The sequence below is a fragment of the Podarcis bocagei genome, assembly GCF_964188305.1.
Source record: "Podarcis bocagei genome assembly, chromosome: 6".
In the NCBI taxonomy this organism is placed as follows: domain Eukaryota; kingdom Metazoa; phylum Chordata; class Lepidosauria; order Squamata; family Lacertidae; genus Podarcis; species Podarcis bocagei.
The window spans coordinates 14,250,555-14,275,681 of NC_138130.1; the positions used below are offsets into that span (position 1 = coordinate 14,250,555).

General features: G+C 44.1%; 1 long non-coding RNA gene across 1 annotated transcript in view; it reads left to right on the forward strand.

The window, feature by feature from the left end:
- The window catches only part of LOC308589525, a 365,697-nt gene that overhangs the window by 339,536 nt on the left and 1,034 nt on the right, over positions 1 to 25,127 (forward strand). The window lies entirely within an intron of this gene.

Below are 25,127 nucleotides of genomic sequence, written 5' to 3' on the forward strand. Positions count from 1 at the left end.
TATAAAGGAGGTCTGGTGTGGCCTAGGGAGGGCATGTGTCATGGAGAGAACCCCAATGGCCTGAGGTTTTTTTATCCTCAGTATCTTCTTGGAAGCTCATTCCATAGGTTGGGGACTACTGAGGAGAGGATTTTCCAGCTGCCAAGATCAAAAAGAGAAAGAACAGTATGGTTGACATGTGAGTCCCATACACTGCCACATTTAATTTTTCTTTCCACAAAATGACAGTGAAGAGGATAACACTCAGGGGCTGTGCTGGGTGGATGAGCACAAAATGGAAAAGTACCGGTTTCAGCAAAAAAAAAAAAAAAAGAACCCACAAAAATGTTATTGTTTTCTATTGAAATAGCTTAGAGAGGCAGAGTGACAGGGTTTAGTCAAAGGGGAACTGTGAATCTGTCTCGAAAGATTTAGTTCAAATCCATGGTCGTAAACAATGTAGCTGATGAAAAGGAAGCAAGCCTTCCTTTGTCCCTAATCAGGCTCACGGTATAGTATTTACTGAAATATTTATGGAGATTATAATGGACTTCAGCAAACCAAAGCCCTTAATAATAAAATTAAGCTTTGGACTATAGCATATGGGAACACAAAGGAAGGGGGAATCCATTGCCTCTTGTAATAGTGCCTTGAGTGGAGCTCTTTGAGAATGCATAGTAAAAAAACAAAATAGAATCTATCCGTAGGTACTATCCTTATAGTTTTCACTTGAACTCCCTTTATAATATTATCCCTTATAACAAAGGAAGGGTTCTTTTCCCTCCAAGGAAGTCCCTCAGCATTAAAACCTGAGAAGGAAAGGTTACTTCTCATGAGGTTTCCTAGGGGTCACATCAATACCCTATACTCGTAAACAGTCTTGAAGCATCCTGGGAATGATGATGATGATGATGATGATATTTGTACCCTAGCCATCTGACAGGGCAGCTTCCAACATATATAAAAACATAATAAAACATTACACATTAAACGCTTCAGATGTCTTCTAAAGGTTATACAGTGGTACCTTGGGTTAAGTACTTAATTCATTCCAGAGATCCGTACTTAACCTGAAACTGTTCTTAACCCGAAGCACCACTTTAGCTAATGGGGCCTTCTGCTGCTGCCACACCGCCGGAGCACGATTTCTGTTCTCATCCTGAAGCAAAGTTCTTAACCTGAAGCACTATTTCTGGGTTAGAGGAGGCTGTAACCTGAAGCGTATGTAACCTGAAGCATATGTAACCCAAGGTACCACTGTACAGTCGTACCTCGGGTTGAAGTAGCTTCAGGATGAATATTTTTGGGTTGCGCTCCACAGCGACTCGGAAGTAACGGAGCGCATTACTTCCGGATTTCGCTGCTCACGCATGGGCAGATGCTCAAAATGACATCACACGCATGCGCGGAAGTGCCAAATCGCGACCCACTCACATGCAGATGCGCGGGTACGGATTGCATTCACTTCTGGATGCGAACGGGGCTCCGGAACGGATCCCGTTCACATCCAGAGGTACCACTGTATGGTTATTCCTCTGCCTGACATCTGCTGAGAGGGCATTCCATAGGGTAGGTGTCACTACCAAGAAGGCCCTCTGTCTGGTTCCCTGTAGCTTCACTTCTCGCAGTGAGGGAACTGCCAGAAGGCTCCCAGCTCCCAGCCCTGAATGCGCACTGCCTGCCCACACCTGGTTGTCTGATGTGGCCGGAGGTGGGTGGCTCCAGGTGACCAGCTCCAGGTGACCATCCCCTCCCACAACCATACTGAAGATGGCAGCCTCCCAGACCCACTACAGTCATGCCATTTGGCAAAGGCCACCCACTCAGAGCCCCAGGTGAGCAGATATTTTTCACAGCTGATGCACACTGGGTTGACAACTTTGCAACCCCAAGGTCTCCTTCCTTATCAGTCACTTCCAGTTCTGACCCCATGATCATATATGTGGAATTTAGATAACTTGCTTGTGCCCCGATGAGCCTCATTTTACACGGAATTTTACACGGAATTCGCCATTTTACTGCCCATTCACTTAGTTTTGGGATAACATTTTGCGGGGCTTTTCCTTTTTGTTTTAACCACTCCAAACATTTTTGTATCTTCAGCCCACCTGACTATCTCACTAGTCACTCCTAACTCAAGTTCATCTGTGAGCAAGCAAAGGTATTGCTACTTTGAGACAACCCTGTTCCACAGAATTAGGGTTGATTCTTTCAATTAATTAATTTTGATAGCGTATGGGGCAAATAGATCGGTAAAACGGGCTGACCTTGTTGCACAACAATACTTTGATGGGTTCCACTTTAAATATCTAAGCATCAATAAAGTGAAATGTCAAATTGTTATGGCTCTCAAAATGCACATATAAAAACCATAGAAGCTAACTGATGACAGTCTCTCTCTCTCTCCTCTGTTTTTATTACAACATTCCGAAGCAAGTAAATCGATGTCTTGAAATCCACTAAACTAAGCATAACCTCTAATAAAGACTTTTGGCTTAAAAGGTAATTCACTAAAACAGTTATGCAGGTATCATATTGCTTAGAACTGTCAAGATTTTGCGTTGGTTTGGATTTACACCAATTTTTTATGATGAAAAGGATGGATCTGAATTAAGTCTGTCTCTCGAGTGTAATTCCACTGAAGCGGATGCGTCTACTCCAGTGCAAACAGTCAGTGAATGGTGCCCACACCAGCTGGAGGCATCAGGAATGCTCAGCACCATATTATCCTTCATAAATGCTAACATGTCTCTCGTTAATAGCCATTTAACGAAACATGAAATTGATGAAGTAACAAGCAGCAAGCTTGTTTCTAATTTTAATAATTCATTATACAAATTAATTTACATAATATTGTCTACATAAACAGTTAGTCGGATATTTGTTATTTCAAGGAGAGTCTATTAACTACCACTTCTCTCATCATGACTAAATATTAAGGTGGTGGAATGTATAGATTCAGAGAGAGAGAGAGAGCTATTCCTGAGTTCCTAAGAATTCACACCCTGCAAAGTGTTTAGATGGAGAGGATGCACTCAACAATATGCTCAAACCATTTTATGGTTTGTTATAGTTTTACTTTCTTGGGCTCCATGATCACTGCAGATGGTGACAGCAGCCACGAAATTAAAAGTCGCCTGCTTCTTGGGAGAAAAGCAATGACAAACCTAGACAGTATCTTAAAAAGTAGAGACATCACCTTGCCAACAAAGGTCCGTATAGTAAAAGCTATGGTTTTCCCAGTAGTGATGTATGGAAGTGAGAGCTGGACCATAAAGAAGGCTGATCGCCAAAGAATTGATGGTTTGAATTATGGTGCTGGAGGAGACTCTTGAGAGTCCCATGGACTGCAAGAAGATCAAACCTCTCCATACTTAAGGAAATCAGCCCTGAGTGCTCACTGGAAGGACAGAGCATGAAGCTGAGGCTCCAATGCTTTGGCCACCTCATGAGAAGAGAAGCCTCCCTGGAAAAGACCCTGATGTTGGGAAAGATGGAGGGCACAAGGAGAAGGGGACGACAGAGGACGAGATGGTTGGATAGTGTTCGCGAAGCTACCAGCATGAATTTGACCAAACTGCGGGAGGCAGTAGAAGACAGAAGTGCCTGGCGTGCTCTGGTCCATGGGGTCACGAAGAGTTGGACACGACTAAATGACTAAACAACAACAACAACAGTTTTAGTGTTCTACAATCATAGAATTGTAGAGTTGGATGGAACCCCGCGGGTCATCAAGTCAAACCTGCTGCAATTCAGGAATCTGATCCAAAGCACCTATTACAGATGGCCATCCATCTCTACTTACAAACCTCCAAGGAAGGAGAGCCCACGACCTCTCAAAGGAGTCCATTCGACTGCTGAGCAGCTCTTACTTTCAGAAAGTTCTTCCTTTCATTTTTAAAATCATTTTATTGATTTTCCAATAAAAACCATCAAATTAATATATCCAATCCTAATACTCCAATTAAAATTAAAAAACTAAAATAAAAAGACCAAATTATAGTCCAAATTATAATTATTATTTTTACTTTAATTATTATTTTTATTAATAATTAATAATTATTATTTTTACTTTAATTAAATTACTTTAATAGCGGCTGAATTTTTAAATGCTGTCCATGAAGAGAGAATGGGCCATGATAAAGAGACTTAGTGGTTTTTAATGGTAGGTGATGTTGCTGTGTTGTATTATATTATCTATGTACATTGATTTATTTCCTGGAGTCAAGAATAGGTCTGGGATAAATTGTGTTCGCTGAGCCCGTATTTTATACAGTCTGTATATGATGTCTTTCTGTTAATGTGTGGTGTGCTATGCCTAATAAAGGATTTTGAAGAAGAAGAAAAAATTATTATTTTTTCGGAGCTCCCCATGATCTAGATCTCTGAAGCATATCTCCACATCAGTCCGGCCTCTCCTCGTTGTTTCCATATTTTCCACATCTCGATTTTGACGCTTTATAATTCGTCGTCCCTGAGTCCACAATTCTCAATCATGTCAAACATCATGTACTTACATCTGTTGAATACAGCTTTGTTAGTGTGTGTGTGTGTGTGTGTACACACACACACACACACACAGTGGTACCTTGGGTTACATACGCTACAGGTTACATATGCTTCAGGTTACAGACTCCGCTAACCCAGAAATATTACCTCGGGTTAAGAACTTTGCTTCAGGATGAGAACAGAAATCGTGTGGTGGCAGCAGGAGGCCCCATTAGCTAAAGTGGTGCTTCAGGTTAAGAACAGTTTCAGGTTAATCATTTCAAAATGAAAAAATTTAAAGATGTTAATCCTTAAGTTAAATTTTATAAGAACTGTGATTTGGAAAACCGTTAAATGGATATACATGGAAATTCAACCAAGGGGAAGCGAGGAAGTCACTTAACAATGTTAATAAGTATAATTTTTAATAAGATTATGATTTATGTTTGTTTGTTTGTTTTGTTTGTTTATAATTATGTGAAAATTAATTTTAAAAATTTGGGGGGAAAGAACAGTTCCAGTTTAAGAACAGACCTCCAGAATGAATTAAGTTCTTAATCTGAGGTACCACTGTATAATTCTTCCTGATGTTCAGTCAGAATCTCCCTTCTTGTAACTTGAAGCCACGGGTTTGAGTCCTACCCTCCAGAGCAGGAGAAAACAAGCTCCCTCCCTCCTCTATGTGACAGCCCTTGAGATAGTTGAAGGTGGCTATCATAGCTCCTCTCAATCTCATCTTTCCCTGGCTAAGTCACGCCATATCCAACCCCAACAAACATGGTATCAAGCTTGGTCTAGAGATTGGGAAGCAACAGTCTGTGGGCTTAAGCACGTGTATGGAAAACATACCTCACAAAGCAATGGGAGGGAGCGATATGTAACTTAGCCTTAATATGATGAAAAGAGATAGATTAGCAATTCAAGGCAACTTTGAAGAAGGTGTAGTTAAATTGTGGTGGTCCAGAAATTGCTCTTATCATTCCTGACCTGGCCATGATGGTTAGGTCTGATGGCAAGAGTATTGTGAGATAATGTAAAATATTCAAGCAACAGATCCATGACACAAATTTGCATGACATTTACATATGCTATTTTTTTCTGTTTAGATGCAAATTTAAGCTGACCTGAATGGGGAAAAATCTGGCTGTCAGGAATTCCTCTTGAATTATGGGGCACCAACAGGAATTTCTGGACTGCACTGTACTGTAGGTCGATTAAAATTGTATACTGCAATATCATTTTAAAAATTCAAAGCATTGTACATCAATTATATCTAAAATAAAAAGCTAGCAAAAATGAAAATCACAGATCACCTGCTAACTGGAAAAGACCCCCATTTCATTATCTGCATAAACCTGCATAAGCAAACATTTAAAAATTAATACTGAGGAAGCCTGCTGAAAGCTGAAAGTTTAAAATAATCACATCATGTCAGCAAATTTAATGGGGAAATAAAAGGGAGGCAGCTAAATCACAACAAGAGAAATTATTCTAATTAGATTCAGGATGGAGAAGAATTAAAATAAGATCCTCGAATTTCTCAGATTGTTTTTCATTCAAATCTCTTTCTGACATCCTCCAGTTTAGGTCTCCTGAGATTCCTAGATATTAGTGGTAAAAGACTCTAGATCTGCTAGCCTGTGCCTGAAAGGTCTAAACAGTGGAGGAAGACAGGAGAGAGAGAGAGCTGTCATTTAATTTCTGTTATTTATTTATTCCCCAAGAAATGCTAATTCCTTTTAACAAATTCATATAATTAAAACTACCTTTTCAATCTGTTCACATTCTGTAAAATATATTTTATACTTGATTTTGAAGATGAAAGCCATGCCTGTTAAATGCTTACCTTTTTTTCTGAATGACTACTTCCATGTATCTAGAAGATGGATTGTTTTTAATTGTACTTTGATTTACGGATGGAATCTAGAATTCATTCCATTCCCCCCAAAAAAATTTTTTAAGGAATTCTGCATTTTACATCTAGGTTGTGAAGTATGAGATTTATAGTGATCAGAATACCCAAATCACATGTAGGTACATTAGCTATTTTGAAACAAATCAGCATTTCAAATCCCTACAGCGCCAATTCTGGATCTTTCAAAGTGGAATACAGTGTTGCGTGTTGAGTTCCGCAGTGCCACCCCCCCCAAAAATTCACACAGCACACGTTAATTTTTGTTTAAGGTTTTTGGCATAATTTTGGCCACAACTTTATTTAAATACAGAAAATGTGAGTGGTTGCTTAGGCATTGGTTATGACTATCTGTCCTTGCCCCCCCAAGGACAGTGCTGGCACTTCCGGACACCACCGGAAGCCAGCGTGGGAAACAAGTATTGGGGAGAAATGAGGCTGGGTAAATGCAGTCCAACACCTCTCACCCTCATGTTCCGGTGGGGTCTTGCCCGGCCCAAGTCCGGCTCCACGGACAAGGACGAAAGGATGGCAAGCCCCTGGATTCCTTTAACGGAATTCCCATTCGCATCATTTGGAGGGATAGGCACCTTACCCCTCCAAGCACCAATTTAACCAATGCCTAACCGCCAACCTTACAAGTTGTGACGATTTGCTACGCAGTAGGCAAAAACCAAGTGGCAAGAGCCAATCAGCCAAATGGCAAAATTCCTACCAGGCCCCCGCTCAAAGGCGAACGACCCCATGACAGGCATAGCAAGGTCAAATGAACCCAAGAACCCCTATAAAAGGGAGGGGGGCGGGTGATCCGATGCAAAACGGCCAAGAGGAAGTCCCCTAGTCTAGCTCCTCAATTTATAGACTCTAAACCCCTCCTCCAATTTTGCAACACCCAAAATTCCCCAGCGACCCAATTAACCCTTTTTCATCTTGGGTTCCCAAATTTGCCTAGTCATGATGGTGGCCTGCTCCCCAACCGCAACACGTGCTCTCTGCTAGTGAGAACACGCTTTGCGTGTTGAGTTCCGCAGTGCCACCCCCCCAAAAATTCACACAGCACACGTTAATTTTTGTTTAAGGTTTTTGGCATAATTTTGGCCACAACTTTATTTAAATACAGAAAATGTGAGTGGTTGCTTAGGCATTGGTTATGACTATCTGTCCTTGCCCCCCCAAGGACAGTGCTGGCACTTCCGGACACCACCGGAAGCCAGCGTGGGAAACAAGTATTGGGGAGAAATGAGGCTGGGTAAATGCAGTCCAACACCTCTCACCCTCATGTTCCGGTGGGGTCTTGCCCGGCCCAAGTCCGGCTCCACGGACAAGGACGAAAGGATGGCAAGCCCCTGGATTCCTTTAACGGAATTCCCATTCGCATCATTTGGAGGGATAGGCACCTTACCCCTCCAAGCACCAATTTAACCAATGCCTAACCGCCATGGAGCCCACAGCTCACCGCCAAACCACTCACAGCCCCAGCCAAGACCTCAGCTTGGCCACCACCGCACCTAACCAAGCCTCATTACCCGAAGCAGAAAGGTGCACGCCATCATCTCGAAAGAAGGATGGCCTCTGAGAGGAAATCTCAGGATGAAAAATCACATCTCCGCACAGCTCCAAGATCTTTTTTGACATTGCGGAGTTGATGCGTTTTCTGGCTCTCTCAGTGGCGGCTGGGCAACGACTGCCCCTCCAAGCACGCCTTTGTAGCAGCCTTGACCAAAATATTTTCGCTGTTGGCACCATTGCCCGCAGCGCCTCCAAGTCCGACAAAATTGCAGCACGCAGGGAAAAAACAGTCCGTAGAAACCAGGTCGTTCTCACCCAGCTGCACCACAATGGCTGATGGGGGTCCTTCCCTTAGCAACTGCCTCCGGATCCGAGGCAGGAGCATTCCCCGTCTGGACAGCCAAGACAACTGAATATGTGGAGGAAGGCCAAGACCTGGACCCATTTCCGACTGTGACTGTCGTGCTGCTACACCAGCCCAGTGGATGATGCTGTCCCCCACCATCCAGATGCAGACAGCTGCTAAACCTAAGATAAAACAAGCAAAATTTGTAAGACACCAATAATGTTAACGAACATAACCTTTGAATGCATTCGATTTCCAACGACCTGCATTTTATTTCCACTGCCTTATTAACACGCTTTCCGGCCTTCTCGGTGGTAGTTTGTCTAGGCATAGGTTCCCGACTAGCTGCACCTGACCTCAGCAGGGCAGCACTGACGACTGGGCCCCACCATATCGTCAGTACCAGCAAACATTGTGGGGGAGCAATGAATCCCAAGGCAATCGCATCCCGCCAGGTGTCGCTCCCCATAGGGGAAAGATGCACCCCATCTGCCCTAAAGAGGGCAACAGCCTTGAAGAAAATTAGCAGGGTGCAATATTACAGAACCACCTAAAGCAAGGACCTATTTTATTTTATTTGTTATTTTATTTACTTTATTTATTTTATTATATTATCCACCGCCTTATTAACATGATTCCTGGCCTGCTCGGTGGTAGTTTGTCTAGGCATTGGTTCCAGACTAGCTGCACCTGACCTCAGCAGGGCAGCACTGACGACTGGGCCCCACCATATCGTCAGTTCCAGTAAACAGCATGGGGGAGCAATGAACCAGGATCAGACTCAAGCTCACCCCAAATGCTCCCAAGGACTCTAGCATGGCCCTACCCCTCGAAAGGGGTCGACAAAAGCATGGCGAATCCTTGAATTCCCTTAATGGAACATCTTTGCGCATTGGAGGGGACAGGTGCTCCAACCCCCCCTCCATACCACCTTGAACCAATGCCTTAAATTATTTTGAGTCCAGGGAGAGCTGCCACCAACTCAATCCAAGCCCTCTTGCATGCAGGAATGCAAACTTATGCTGGAGGAAGACAGCAAACATTCTCGCCCAGCTGTACCACCAGCACTGCGGGAGGACCTGCACAGGTCACATTCGACTGCACCAAAGGAAGGATCTCCTCCCAAAGTATTCCCCATCTGGAGATCCAGTATATGTTCACATGGGCAGGAAGACTGAAATGGCGCCCCAGTCCAAACTTGTCAACATGCTTGCCAGCCTAGTGTACAATGCTGTGGCCCAAATGTGCACAGCTGCTCCTATGAAAAAAGAAAAGAAAAGAGAGGAGGAAAAAAAAAAAGAAGGGGGGGGGAGGAAAAGGAAATAACAGACAAGCATCAGCACAGACATCATTGTGACACTTCCTGATATAACCCTTGTCAGTGTCAGACTTCCAATGACCCGTATTCACAATCCTGTCTACTGACAGGCCCCCAGTGTGCAGCCTTTGCAGCAGCACCTAATCGTAAGGAATGAGGCGTGTTCAGCGGTAAGCAAGCCGCAGGCCGTAATAACTGGTGCATGACGTAAGCACATTGATGTCTGGCTAACGGGAACCCATTTTCATGCACTAGGAGTGGGCCAGCCCCCCGGGAATAAAAAGCCAAATATTCTCTTCTATAACCGGGCAAGGGCCCTCCTCACCTGTGGCGGGAAGCCTGATTGTGGCACTCCTGCCCACTAAGTCTGTTTTAGCGTTCCCAACTCCGATGACAAGCTCCAAAGGGTAAGGAAAAGTCCTGAAGCAATAAGCCTCTGGACTCTCAGCCCCGTGCTGGCTCCAACAACCATTTTCCCAACCCTCAGTGCGAAAATGCAATGGACTACTGACAGGAGTCTCGCCTTGATCTTAACCAGCAAACAAGTTTTAACTTGTTGCAGATACTGCATAGGTAAAAATTGACCGACTTCCTGCCCACTGTCCTATGAGGTTGGAGCCTATTCCAACCTTCCAAGGGCCTGCTCACTACAAACCTTATACAAGGGTCTCTGAAAAATAAAGCTTCAGTGTAACAGACATTGCAGCGGACTGAATTCTGATAGTTATAACCGCATGCCCAATCTGCAGCAGGTGGACCAAATACTGCCGGATCTGCTCAGAGGATGGGGGCCAATTCTTCTGAATGGCGGAGAACTGCCAGCTTAAGGCTAAGAAATCCATCCATAACCTTTGAATGCATTCAATTCCCCTTCCCCTAATAGGTAAAAGCAGAAGGGGAAATGGAAGCTGCCACTCTCTGTAATTACTAATTGTTGTCAAAATACCACAGGTGGTCTGGAAAAAATCTGGCAATAGCCGAGTCTGGAGCCCAGGATCTGAAACGCTTCATCTGAAAATCGGATAGAGTGTCAGCGACATCATTAGAGGATCCCGTAATTTGGAGAGTAGAAAACACAATATTAAACCTTAAGTGGCGCAGCTCGAAAGCATGAGCGGAGGGGCGGAGACTGTGCTAGAGCGTGAGGACTGTTTTGCCAAGACGCTCACCACTACCTGGTTATCAGACCAAAAGCAGATCCGATGGTCACTGAACTCCTCGGGCCACATGTGAACTGCTACTACAATGGGGAAAAACTCAAGAAAAGTTATGTCACATGATTGCCTCACCACACCGGGCTTGAGGCCATAGCTTTGCTCACCAGCCGCCCTTGAAATAAAAACCAAAGGGCAAAGATCCAGCAGCACCAGCCTGAACCTGAAAATCCCTGTGCAGGTTCAAGGTATCCTGCCATGGCGAACTACTATTGCATACATTCAGGTCAGGAATTGCTACCATCACCTGATATCTGCCTTCACCACGCTTGGTAGGCGTACACAAAGGTAAGGGGATCTCAGGCCGCAGGCAGCCTGGCCTAGTGGGAAGATTAATTAAGTGACCCAGCAAGATCGGATCTGATGAAGCATCACTTGCTACAGAGGAAGTATTACAAAATAACTTCCTTCAAGGCAGACAGCTTTTCCCTATGCAAGTGGCATGTTTTAGCAACGATATCCAACTGGATCCCTAAATAAAATGGGAATATGGGCAAAAGATATTGAGCTATTGCTTGCCAACTTCCCGCCCCTGCTTGGGCAGGGGGCATCTTGTGCTGCCATCATGATATGTGAATTTACAGGGCCGATGCTGGCCAGAACCCCTGAAGGAGTCCCAACCAATCTGCTGCCGAGCCAGCTTCCTTTTCAGACACACACTCTGTGCAATGCAAAAACACACTCCGTGCAGTGCACACACTCTCCATGCAATGCAACTACATACTCCGTGCAATGCAAAAAACACGCTCTGTGCAGTGCAACTACACTCTGTGCAATGCACACACAAACCCTCCGTGCAATGCAACTACACACTCTGTGCAATGCACACACAAACCCTCCGTGCAATGCAACTACACACTCCGTTCAATGCAAAACACACTCCCTGCAATGCACACACCCTTCATGCAATGCAACTACACTCCATGCAATGCAACTACACACTCCATGCCCTGCACACACCCTCCGTTCAATGCAACTACATACTCCATGCAATGCACACACACTCCGTGCAATGCAAAAAACACACTCTGTGCAATGCAACTACACCCTCCATGCAATGTACACACACTCTGTGCAATGCAACTACACACTCGGTGCAATGCAACAACACACTCGGTGCAATGCAACAACACACTCCGTGCAATGCAACAACACACTCCGTGCAATGCAACAACACACTCCGTGCAATGCAACTACACACCCTCCGTGCAATGCAACTGCAGATCTCCTTGCAATGCAATGCAATTGCAGCCCGTGCAGCGCCGTGCTCTGCAACGCACAGAGCAAACTGCAATGCGGGCACGCAAAGGTGCTTTCTCCCAGTTGCATATTGCAAATGTGGCACCCGTTACATCCCTCGCAGTGAGGTAACCACCAAAAGGACCTAAGTGTCCAGGTAGAGCAATGGGGGAGCATGCAGCTGTCCCATACAGGGACCAATCCTGCAACCTAGGCATTACCGGCACTATGCGCTGACCCAGTGAAACCAATGCTTCATGGACCACATGGGGACACTATTCAGGCCGGAAACGCTTCCAGGCCATCGAATTCTAGGGCAAAGCCCTAGGATCACCTTCTAGGCCAGGCATAAATGTTTCCAGTGAAATAGCAAAGTTGAGGTAGCCCACAGCTTGTCCGGGTACCCCTGCTTGCCCTTTTAGAGGGAAGCACCCCTTCAAGAAACCCAAAGTTATTTTATCACAAATGGGCCGAACTACCCAGCAACAGAATAGCTCAAAAGGAGCAGTTTGTTTTGTTTTGTTATAACAATGGCTAAGAGGGGTATATGAACCCTGTCTCCCAGGTCCTAGTCCTGCACTTAGCCACTAAACCACAATGGCAGTCGCCACTATCAGAGCAAAACAAACTTAAAGAAAATAAACTTGTTCAGAAACAGCATAGTTCAAGAGCATATACAGAGTGCTCATAGTCCTTGGAGGGACAGGGAGCCTCTGGGGCCCTCTGTCTGCCTCAGATATACATTAGCAGCAACTGGGCCTGGAAGCAGATACATAGAGAGAATGAATCACATGTCAGAGACTTAACAATTAACTGCTACCTGTAGCAGACTCAGGCTTGGAAGTTATGTGCAGGCCGAATAGGCCTCCCTGCTTCAGCTCTTGAGAATCTTAGTCTCATAGCAATGTTAAAAGAACTCAAATTAGTGCTCCCACCCAAGGCTAGCTTAAAATTTGGCCAACAGCGCTGCACACACTCAAAATAAAGCCAACCTTCGGGGTACTATAAACGAAAGTGATTCCAGCTAAGCTGGGAACAGCCCTGACTAGCCCCACAATTTCAACAAGCAAAATGGAGGAAACCTTTTTGTGAAAGAAAGCCCCTAATGGGGGCTCTCTCCCTATTGGGAAAGGCAAGCCACAGATACAGGGAGAATCTTCCCACAGGGCAGGGTAAGGGGTGGGGTGGGAAATCGAACAGGAAAAGGGGGGAATTAAAATATTTAAGGGCAGGAGAGGATTAAAAGGAAAGGGGAAATAAAGAAATAAAGAAATGTAACCAGACAATGAGAAGATTGTCCAAGTGCTCCATGTGATCCGATGCAAAACGGCCAAGAGGAAGTCCCCTAGTCTAGCTCCTCAATTTATAGACTCTAAACCCCTCCTCCAATTTTGCAACACCCAAAATTCCCCAGCGACCCAATTAACCCTTTTTCATCTTGGGTTCCCAAATTTGCCTAGTCATGATGGTGGCCTGCTCCCCAACCGCAACACGTGCTCTCTGCTAGTGAGAACACGCTGTGCCTCGCAAGACGAAATTAATCTGTTCCGCGAGTCTCTTCGTCTAGCGGTTTTTTCATCTTGCGAAGCAACCCTATTAGCGGCTTAGTGGATTAGCGCTATTAGCGGTTTAGCGGCTATTAAAGGCTTAGCGGCTATTAAAGGCTTAGCAGATTAGCGGCTAAAAGGCTATTAGCGGAAAATCGTCTTGTGAAGCAGCTCAAAAACCCTTTCGTCTAGCGGGTTTTCCGTCTTGCGAGGCATTCATCTTGCGGGGCACCACTGTAAAAATAATAATATTGGGCATAGTGTGGTCTGTAGGCAAATTATGCAGTAGCTTTGCTGAACAAAGGAGATCTGAGTCAGTCAGTGTCTGAATTGGAGTTCAGAGGGAGGTCCTCATTCTTGGTCAACATCTCCACCTCATCCCCATGAAACTGAGGACTTAAAACATTACTGAAGAAGTAATGTGGGGACTTTACATATCCAAAACTCCACCAGGCCTATGACCCTAGAATTAAGACTCTCATTATCACAAATGTGACATGAAGTGAAGAAATCTGATTCAGTTGTTTGATAAAAACTTGGTCTTGCAAAAATAGCCTGATATTATGGGGAGGATGTGAATTTTAGCAGAACAGGACAAATCAGAAGAGAGGGAGGCAAACTCATTACCATGGTTTCTTCTTTAAAAAGTGTTGTAAGTGTTGTACAGATAACACAAATAAATGTCATTCTTCAGCCATTTCCTCCCCAGAAAAATAAATCATGATAGTGAAATTGGAAGACTTAAGGAAGGCTGTTTAAGTTTCGCAAGGGAATACAAATCAATAAAAGTTCATGGCTGAAAGGTTCTCATTGATTGGAACATACTAGTAGCACAGTAATTTCAGAAACCAATGTAGGGTTTTCTGGCCACACCACCTTTCCTGATTGCACACAATAAAATGTTATGACCTAGAAACAGCTCTCTACAGTGGAAGCCTTTTGAATGTCTTTATGTGTTTGACTCTACCATGACTATGCAGAATATCAACTCTTGGGGAAATATAATTGCAAAGAATGATATGAGCCAAAGGTTAAAGACTTAAAGACCTATAAGTACAGAAGTATCTTTTTTGCAAAGAGGGAAATGCCACCATTTTATACATTTATACATTTATTTACATTTTATACATTCTTTTTTTAAAAAAATTGACAAAGCAATAATCATAAAAAAATCATAATAATCATAAATAAAAAGAATAAATATGTGCACCCCATCACCATGACCATTCCATTGTAACTATCCAACCTCCCAAAATTTCAACACCTCTTGCGATGGTTTGACTCCTTTCCATTTTAACAGTACAAATTCTACAACCACCCTCCATATCTCCTCAGAATCATTTCTCCTGCTTATTCCCCGTCTTTCCTTAATGACACATGTTAATTTATCATTAATAGCTATATCCCACACTTCTTTATACCATTCTTCCATTTCATATTCTGCTTGCCCCTTGCACTTCCCCAAGTGGCACTTTCGAAGTAAAATGTGTATAGGCCACACGATTTGATTAGACCAATGGGAGAAATTATGGAAATATGATATCAAATTCACAGTCTGCATCACAATCAGAGGAAAATATAATGAAAATGATATATCAATGGTATTTAACCCCGGTCAAATTGGTGAAAACTTATAAATCAAAATCTAATTTGTGCTGGAGATGCAAAACAGAGATTGGAACCATGTATCATATGTGGTGGGAGTGTGTGTATATTAAACAATTTTGGAGTGACATTCAAGAGGAACTTTTAAAAATGCTTAAAATATCATGTAAAAACAAAACAAAACACCAGAGGTGGACCTCTTGGGAATTATATTGACTGACATTCCTGCCACTAGGAAAAAAGTTTTCTTATATGCAACCCCTGTGGCCAGAATGATGATAGCGAAAAAATTGGAAGGGAGAAAAAACTCCCTCAATAAGAGAATGGCAAATAAGATTTTGTGAATATATAGACTCAGCAAGACTTACAGCAGGTCAATCAGACCAAAAACTGATAGAGGAGTGGACTTGCATGAAGGAATACATCAAAAAACATTGTTCTGGTATTAATATATTGATATGCAATGAATGAAACTTATTGAGTAAGTATAAGACGAGATAGTCAAAAATAATATTGATAACACAGCGAAAAGAAGAAAAGAAACAAAGGAAGCCACATATGGGTGGAGGGAAGTCAAGATTTATGTCTTTATGTTTAGTTTGTGTGTTTGTTTTCTTTTTTTGTAATCTAAGTTGAGAGGCGTATGTATGTATGTATAATAAGTTTGTTTAGTGTTCTGGTTTGTGTTTGCATTTATCAATATTTTTTTTTTTAAAAAGTAAAATGTTTTTGCCTTTGTTCATGTAAATATTCTGCTCATTGGGTGAATCCAAGAAAGCCATTGTGTTCATGGAATGACTTCCATTTGCACAGTGGAGCTGTCCATCCCTCTCCTCACCCTAGGACCTTCTTCCACATCTGGTCCAAATCCTCAGCAGATGGGGGTTCTTGGGGCATGTGGAGAGCAGGGGTGCAATCGGGGGGGGGGGCAAGGGCCCCCTTTATTTTCAAGTGGGGGAATGTTGAAGAAAGTAAAAAAGTAAAAAGGGACCCCTGACCATTAGGTCCAGTCGTGGATGACTCTGGGGTTGCGGTGCTCATCTCACTTTATTGGCCAAGGGAGCCGGCATACAGCTTCTGGGTCGTGTGGCCAGCATGACTAAACCATTTCTGGAGAACCAGAGCAGCGCACAGAAATGCCGTTTACCTTCCCTCCAGAGCGGTACCTAGTTATCTACTAGCACTTTGACGTGCTTTCAAACTGCTAGGTGGGCAGGAGCTGGGACTGAGCAACAGGAGCTCACCCCGTCCTGGGGATTTGAACCACCAACCTTCTGATCAGCAAGCCCTAGACTCAGTGGTTTAGTAGGAGAGGATATATTGATTAAATATTATCCCTCCTCACTCATGCTAGTGAGCAAGCAGCAGAGCACATTCCTTGCACATTGCTAGAAGCAAGTTGATGGACTCATTAGAATCATTTAAGTTGAGCAATCCAGGCTGGCTTCTCCGGTCTGGATTGTTCCTGGTAAGTTTCCCCTTTTACTTCCCTCTTAAAAATAATAACACGACAATCTTCTTTAAAAGTAAGAGTAAAGTTTACTTACATTCAGTTCACAGCAGTAATCTGAAGGCAGGCTCCCCCACCCCTTGTGGTTGCAGTTACATTTGTAAAGAAAAGAGCTAGGCCTCAACCTTTCTACCTTGTGGCCTCCATCTTCTGTAAGGATGAACCATGTGATGGCTAAGAGCCAGAAGAGGAGGTCCAAGAGAGAAGTCCGAAAAGAGAAAATGGGCAAAGGGAAGATGGCTGCGTGGCGAGCCCTTTTACAGGGTCTGCTAGAGTCACGCCCATCTACCTGGTCACACACAGGGGGAGAAGGCTCCAGAGCAGGTATGACAGGAAGTCCTCCCTGTCTGGAGCAACATTCCTCTGTGTGTCCACTCTAGGCAACATGAAATGTTGTGTTTGACTGCTTCAGTGATGATACATCCCACATCAAGGAGGGGGCTGGGCCCCCTCAGAATTCTGTGACAGCCATGCACGCACACTGCACGGCATGCTTGAATCACTCACACAAGCTGCACGGCATGTGCACAACATGTTAGGACATCGTATGGCATGCATGAGTGACGTGTGCCCATCATGTGGCCTCGGCCCCAGCCCCCTCAATCATGGGGTAAGCCAGTGTGCTTTGTGAAGAGGAATTGGGAGAGGTGATTCCATTGCACAAACATAGCATTCCACTTGTACAATGACTTTGTCAGCTGCAACCCAATACAGTGGTGCCTCGCAAGACGAAAAGAATCCGTTCTGTGATTCTCTTCGTCTAGCAGTTTTTTCGTCTTGCGAAGCAAGCCCATTGACGGATTAACGGATTAGCGCTATTAGCGCTTTTAGCGGCTTTTAGCGGCTTATCTGCTGATCGGATCAGCTGATAAGCGACTTAGCGACTTAGAAAAAGGGGGGAGGAGGGGAAAAAACCAGCAGGAACTCGCAAGACATTGTCGTCTTGCGAAGCAAGCCCATAGGAAATTCGTTTTGCGAAGCACCTCCAAAACGGAAAACTCTTTCGTCTAGCGAGTTTTCCGTCTTGCGAGGCATTCGTCTTGTGGGGCACCACCGTATTCCTCTTCACTGTAATTTTTAAAAAAGCACACAAAAATGTTATCCTGTATAAATAGCTACTTCTTATTGGCATATGATTGCTATGTAATATACCTGAATTCTACCCAACTTCCAGATAAGCTAGAAAGGGAAAACATGACAGAATGGGGCACAAAGTGATGTTACAGCAGAGGGATTACTCTGAGGCTTGTATGCGATCTTGGTGATGTGACAAGGCCTTAGCTATAATTAGATATAAAACTCCGCTTCCATTTAAAATCTTGTCATGTACAAACTTCATACATATTAGATAAAATCAAAAGGAACGGTTACTCCAGCGCATAGCAGATATTGTGATAATCTTCTTTTCATCACCTAAGGCAGTGTTTCCCCACCTTTTTTGGGCAACGGCACACCTGTTTAATCAAAAAAATCTCGCGGCACACCACCATTACTGCCCCGTGACGTCAGCGCGCAGCGTCACGCCGGGAGGGACGCACGAAAGTGAAAGTTTTCACTTTTTTCCCCTCCCCCTTGCCGGGGAACCTCCAAGCTTTGGGGGTGGGGAGGCAACAGAGCGAGGGACTGAGGGACGGCGGCAGCTGAGGCGGCGGCGGCTGTTGTGGTGGTGGCGGCGATAGCGGGCGGAGGAGGGGGCGGCGGCGGGAGTTGCTGCTGCTGCTGTTGTTGCTGCTGCTGCCCGGACATGCCGGCCTCCTCCTCCTCCGCTGTCTCGCGCTCCTCCATTTGCACGCGCTGCCCCGCCGCTCGGCACCACCACCGCGGAGCCGCCCCCGGCTCGACGCGGATCCTCGCCGCCGCCGCCTCTCACCGCCCGACTCGCCCGCCTCGCTCCCACGGCACACCAGCCGATGTCTCACGGCACACTAGTGTGCCGCGGAACACCGGTTGGGAAACACTGACCTAAGGATCCCGCATGGAGGCATTTCAGAAAAGCAGTAGATTTTTTAAAAAGCTACTCTTCTTTTTAAAAAAATTTTTTAAGGGGGTTGCATTTTTTAAAAAAAAATTATGAACAACGAAAGAAATGTATCCTCATTCAACTTACCAGTTTTGTGCCAAATATTTCTTTTGCATTTTCAAATCATTCGCCATCAGTTAATGGGGAAAGAAATTGCATTTGAAAATTAGCGAACGGAATTTTTTTCCTGAAATTCTCATGTTATTGTTGTTGTTGCATTTATCTTACTTTTGACATGACCAAGAGGTGTTGGTGTCCTTTATTTTATTTTGCAAATTGTCTTTCTGGGGGCTTTCCTGGGGGGTTCAGTTTCCTGAAAACCTCATAGCATTTTCAGTTGGGTATTTCTGTAAGCACGGGAAAGGGGGGAGGTTGCCTACCTCACATGTCGGCAGGTTTTTGTTCTTGTGGTTAATTCTAAAGAAAACAGTGCAAAAATGGTTTAAAATCTAAAACAAATCCAGCAAGAAGAAGAAGAAGAGGAGGAGGAGGAGGAGTTTGGATTTGATATCCTGCCTTTCACTCCCTTTAAGGAGTCTCAAAGCGGCTAACATTCCCCTTTCCCTTCCTCCCCCACAACAAACACTCTGTGAGGTGAGTGGGGCTGAGAGACTTCAAAGAAGTGTGACTGGCCTAAGGTGACCCAGCAGCTGCATGTGGAGGAGCGGAGACGCGAACCCGGTTCCCCAGATTACGAGACTACCGCTCTTAACCACTACACCACACTGGCTCTAGCACTAGCAAGTGCACTGATTGCACATAACTACCCCCAATTAAAGCGCAGAGAACGACATAAAGATATGGTAACTTAGGAAGCAGTCTTTTGCTGAGTCAGATCCACCTAGCTCAGTCCTGTCTACACTGACTGTCAGTAGCTCTCTAGGATTTCAGACAGGAAGTCTCTCTGAGCCCTACCCAAAAATGCTGGGGATTTGAAACTCCTCTTATGGTCCTTTTTCAGCACAGGGAGTCTTCAGAATCATAGAATCTCATACTTTAGAGATGGAAGGGACCCCCCCCCCAAGGATCATATGGTCCAACCCCATGAGATGCAGGAAACTCAATTAAATCATAAATGGCATATGGTCATCCAACCCCTGCTTAAAAACATCCAAGGGTCCATCACCCCTTGTGGAAGTTTGTTCCACTGTTGAACAGCTCCTACTGTCAGAAAGTCTAGTCAAAATCTCCTTTCTTGAAACTTGAATCCATTCATTCAGTTCCTAGTTTATGGAGCAGGAGAAAACAAGCATGCTCTATCTTCCATGTGACAGCCCTTTGGATATTTGAAGATGTTTATCATATATCCTCTCAGTCTCCTCTTTACCAGGCTAAACAAACCCAACTTCCTTATAAGGTTTCCAGAGCCTTGATCATTTTGGTTGCCCTCCTCTAAACAAATTCAGCTTGTCAATATCCTTCTTAAATTGTGGCACCCAGAACTAGACTCAGGACTCCAGGTGTGGACCTCCAGGGGTGGCAGATAGAGTAGAATCATAGAATCATAGAATCATAGAGTTGGAAGAGACCACAAGGGCCATCGAGTCCAACCCCCTGCCAAGCAGGAAACACCATCAGAGCACTCCTGACATATGGTTGTCAAGCCTCTGCTTAAAGACCTCCAAAGAAGGAGACTCCACCACACTCCTTGGCAGCAAATTCCACTGTCAAACAGCTCTTACTGTCAGGAAGTTCTTCCTAATGTTTAGGTGGAATCTTCTTTCTTGTAGTTTGGATCCATTGCTCCGTGTCCGCTTCTCTGGAGCAGCAGAAAACAACCTTTCTCCCTCCTCTATGTGCCATCCTTTTATATATTTGAACATGGCTATCATATCACCCCTTAACCTCCTCTTCTCCAGGCTAAACATGCCCAGCTCCCTTAGCCGTTCCTCATAAGGCATCGTTTCCAGGCCTTTGACCATTTTGGTTGCCCTCCTCTGGACACGTTCCAGTTTGTCAGTGTCCTTCTTGAACTGTGGCGCCCAGAACTGGACACAGTACTCCAGGTGAGGTCTGACCAGAGCAGAATACAGTGGCACTATTACTTCCCTTGATCTAGATGCTATACTCCTATTGATGCAGCCCATAATTGCATTGGCTTTTTTAGCTGCCGCGTCACACTGTTGGCTCATGTCAAGTTTGTGGTCAACCAAGACTCCTAGATCCTTTTCACATGTACTGCTCTCAAGCCAGGTGTCACCCATCTTGAATTTGTGCCTCTCATTTTTTTTGCCCAAGTGCAATACTTTACATTTCTCCCTGTTAAAATTCATCTTGTTTGTTTTGGCCCAGTTCTCTAATTTGTCAAGGTCGTTTTGAAGTGTGGGGTGATGACTTCCTTTGATCAGGATGCTATGCTTCTGTTGATGCAGCCTCAAATAGCATTAACCCACCACCCTCAGTCACCTCACAAGTAAGCTGCTGGATAAGTGTCATTCAGAAAAGAGAAAATTAAATAATTAACCCAGCCAAATAATTCCTCACATTAAAAAAAAAAAGCTTTTGTGTTAAAAGTTGTGATATCTGTATCTACATATAGTTTACCTATGAAACAGAAGAGGAGGCAGTCAGGGAAGAGGCCCATGACCACTTAGAATCATAGAGTTGGAAGGGACCCCACGGGTCATCTAGTCTAACCCCCTGCAATGCAGGAATTTCAGCTAAAGCATCCATGACAGATGGCCATCCAACCTCTGCTTAAAAACCTCCAAAGAAGGATAGTCCATCACCTCTTCTAGGAGTCTGCTCCACTGGCGAACAGCTCTTACTGTCAGAAAGGTTTCCTGATGTTTAGTGGGAATCTCCTTTCTTGTAACTTGAAGCCATTGCCCCGAGTCCTGCCCTCCAGAGCAGGAGAAAACAAGCAAGCTCCCTCTTCCATGTGTCAGACCTTAAGATATTAGAAGATGGCTATCATATTTCCTCTCAATCTCCTCTTTTCCAGGCTAAACATATCCAGCTCCTTCAAGTGTTCTTTGTGAGGCTTAGTTTCCAGACCCTTGATCATCTTGGTTGCTCTTCTCAGCACACATTCCAGCTTGTCAACATCCTTCTTAAATTGTGGTGCCCAGAATTGGACACAGTATTCCAGGTGTGGTCTGACCAAGGCAGAATAGAGTGGGACTATGACTTCCCTTGGTCTGGACACTCTACTTCTGTTGATTTAAGTCTGTTGCCTTTGTTCCATCTTCTAACTGCATGTTTCAAGTGGAGATGGTCCTGAGATTTCCAACCTCTATACACGGAAGCCTGTGCTTTGCATTCAAGCTGCAAAAGAGAGATCTGGTTCAAGGAAGGGGGAAAGTAATAGGTTTTAGATTAGAAACAAGTGGCTGTTGCCTTGACACTCCAAATGCACGACCCCTCTAGGAACAACTGTAAAGAGAAGGCTCTCTCGTTGCAGAGTTAAGGATGTTGTCACATCAGCAGGCAGCAGACTAATCATTTCATTCCGCCCTTTCCAATCAGGGCTTCACGTTCTGAGCACTAAATGGCAAACTGGGCTGTGTTGCGTATTTCAAACATTCCCCTTTATTTGGTGGACATCTCAGCTATACTGTGGGGGGAGGAAGGGAATGCACAAATTCATCAAAGAGAAGCACTTTTAGGAATATTAGTTGTAGCTATTTGTCCAGTGGTGTTTTAGGTGCATTCGGGGGTGAGGATCTTTTTCCTGATGTAAACCAGGGCTGTGTCAAATTAAATTAGAAATGATATGGAGACAGGCATAATTCTTTGTGAACAAGTTGTCATTTCTGAGCACCCCTTACATATGGTGGTGGTTTTATGCTTTCCACTGCACTTCTGATTCCCCGTTTGCCTTTCAGATCCTCTTCTTTGTTGCTAATCAGTTGGAGCCAGCACTCAGGAAGTAAATCTCCCACTGCCTAGGGTTTTTTATGATCTCTCCTGCTGTTGTACCTCCTCCTGCAGATGCTTTCCCCTTCTGTTTTCTTATCAAACAAAGGTGATGGCCTGAATATTGCAGATTCATTGGCTGGTGAATTTTCCTCTCCTTAAAAAGTAGGAGACAATCGTGCCTCGCGACTTAATTCTTTGCAAATTAATTTCTCATTTTCTTAGTAGCTACCAACTTGATAGCCAATAGTATACCTATATAACACTCCATGCTGTCACATTTCTGGAAGTTAATATCGCAGTATAAAACTGGAGTCCTGTTTGTATGAACTGTTGCCTCCGATTATAACATTTATATCCCACTTTTCTTCCAAGGAGTTCAAGGTGGCATATATAGTTAGACTGAAAGACTGTGACTGGCCCAAGGTCACCCATGGATATATGGATAGAATATGGAGGGTGGTCAATGGAATGAGGTTGAATCCTGAAAAGACAGAGGTACTGTTTCTGAGGAACAGGAGGTGGGCAGATGTGGGGGACTCCCTCATTAGGGTAACTGTGCCCCTGAAGGACCAGGTGCACAGCCTGGAAGTCATTTGGGACTCACAGCTGCCCATGGAGGCACAGGTCAATTCTGTGTCCAGGGGAGCTGTCTACCAGCTCCATCTGATATACCTGCCTGCACACTGTTTCACCAGAATGGTAAATGCTCTGGTTATCTCCCACTTGGACTACTGCAATGCACTCTACATGGGACCACTTTTGAAGGTGACTTGGAAACTGCAACCAATCCAGAATGTGGCTTCTAGACTGGTGACAGGGAGTAGCCACCAGGACCATATAACACTAAAAGGTTATATGGCTTCCAAAATATTTTCAAGTGTTGGTGCTGACCTTTAAAGCCCTAAATAGCCTCGGTCCCATATACCTGAAAGAGCATCTCCACCCCCATCACTCAGCCTGGACACTGAGGTCCACCTCCAAGGGCCTTCTGGCAGTTCCCTCACTGCAAGAACTGAGGTTACAGGCAACCAGGCAGAGGGCCTTTTTGGCAGTCCAGCCCGCCCTGTGGAATGCCCTCCCACCAGATGCCAAGGAGATAAACAACTATATGACTTTTAGAAGACATCTGAAGGCAGCCCTGCTTAGGGAAGTTTTAAATGTTTGATGACTTCCTATGTTTTTATATTTTGTTGGAAGCTGCTCAGAGTGGCTGGGGCAACCCAGACAGATGGACGTGGTACAAATAATAAAATTATGATGATGGTGATGTGGGGAATAGAAGTCTAGTCTCCTAGTCTGACACTCCAACCACTACACCACATTGGCTTACTCAACAAAAACTTCTAAGTGGTTTACACTATAGATAGGGCTGTGCACAATACAGAAGTGTTTTATTTGGGCAAATATGTATTTTATTTGATTGGGGATAGCCCTGTCTGGGATCTCCAAACAGGGACTACAGCAAATTTGCCAAGAGCTGACAGGCAAACTATTCCTAGAAGCTTCTACTCAATATTTCCTCCAACTTCTTATTGAGCATCACGGTGGCCGGAGCTGGTCTAGGCTTTCTATGGCGATACATAGCAATGGAGAGTACAAGCAGAGATTCCTTCAATTATTAAATATACAAAGAATCTCTAGAGAAAGCTGAGCAGCATGGCTATATCATAACTTGCTTGTGCTTGGCTAAATCTGTCTATATAGATTAGCCTTTCTGAATAGATTGCAGTGTACTAGAAACTGACATAACATGCCTGGGCTCTTTCCCAGTCTGCTCTGGGCCATCATTCAGCTGGGAGCCTTCACCTGTATATGGTTAGTCCCTGAGAAACCCTCACAATTCATCCTTGCCCATCAGCCTTCCATATTGTCCGGCCTCATTCCCAGCAGAAGCTGTTAGGTGTAAGCTCAAAAGAGATCTTTATTCAGAAGGCAAATGGTACAGGCTTGGCATTGGACTCAGAGTTCAGGAGTTCAGGAATCAGGAAAGATGTTCAGGACTGGACAGAGGCAATGAAGATGTCCCAGAAGCTTCCACACCCCACCTGCCAAACTTTTAAAGATATTTGTCATGTATAGTTATAATAGGTTAAGTATAGAGCAAAGTTAAATGAAAGAGGGCAAGGATTTGCTGGAAAGACTTGGAAAACGGGAATACAAAAGGGGAGGTGTGAGGAGGTCAAGGAAATAAGCAAATGAGATCAAAGATGCTGAAAAATGGATTTATTCTTTTTTTAAAATATCTTTTTTTTCCCTTTTTTTCTATTTCCTTTCCTTCTTTCTAGGTTGTCTTTTTGTCAACTTTCTTGTTAGCTTGTGTTTGATAGTTTTTGTTTGTTTTTTCTTTATGTGTAATTCTTTGTATAATCTCAATAAATATTCTTTAAAAAAATAAAATAAAGATATTTGCCATTCACCCCATTCATTATAGCTACAACTTTATTTACTCAAGTTTTCACTTTTACAGTGCTCAGTTAAGTGAACCACTGGACCACGTGTGTTTAGATAATAATGGTATCTCACTGGTGAGTTTTCATTTGCACTTTTTGCTTCTTTGATAACTTTCCAAACCTCATAAT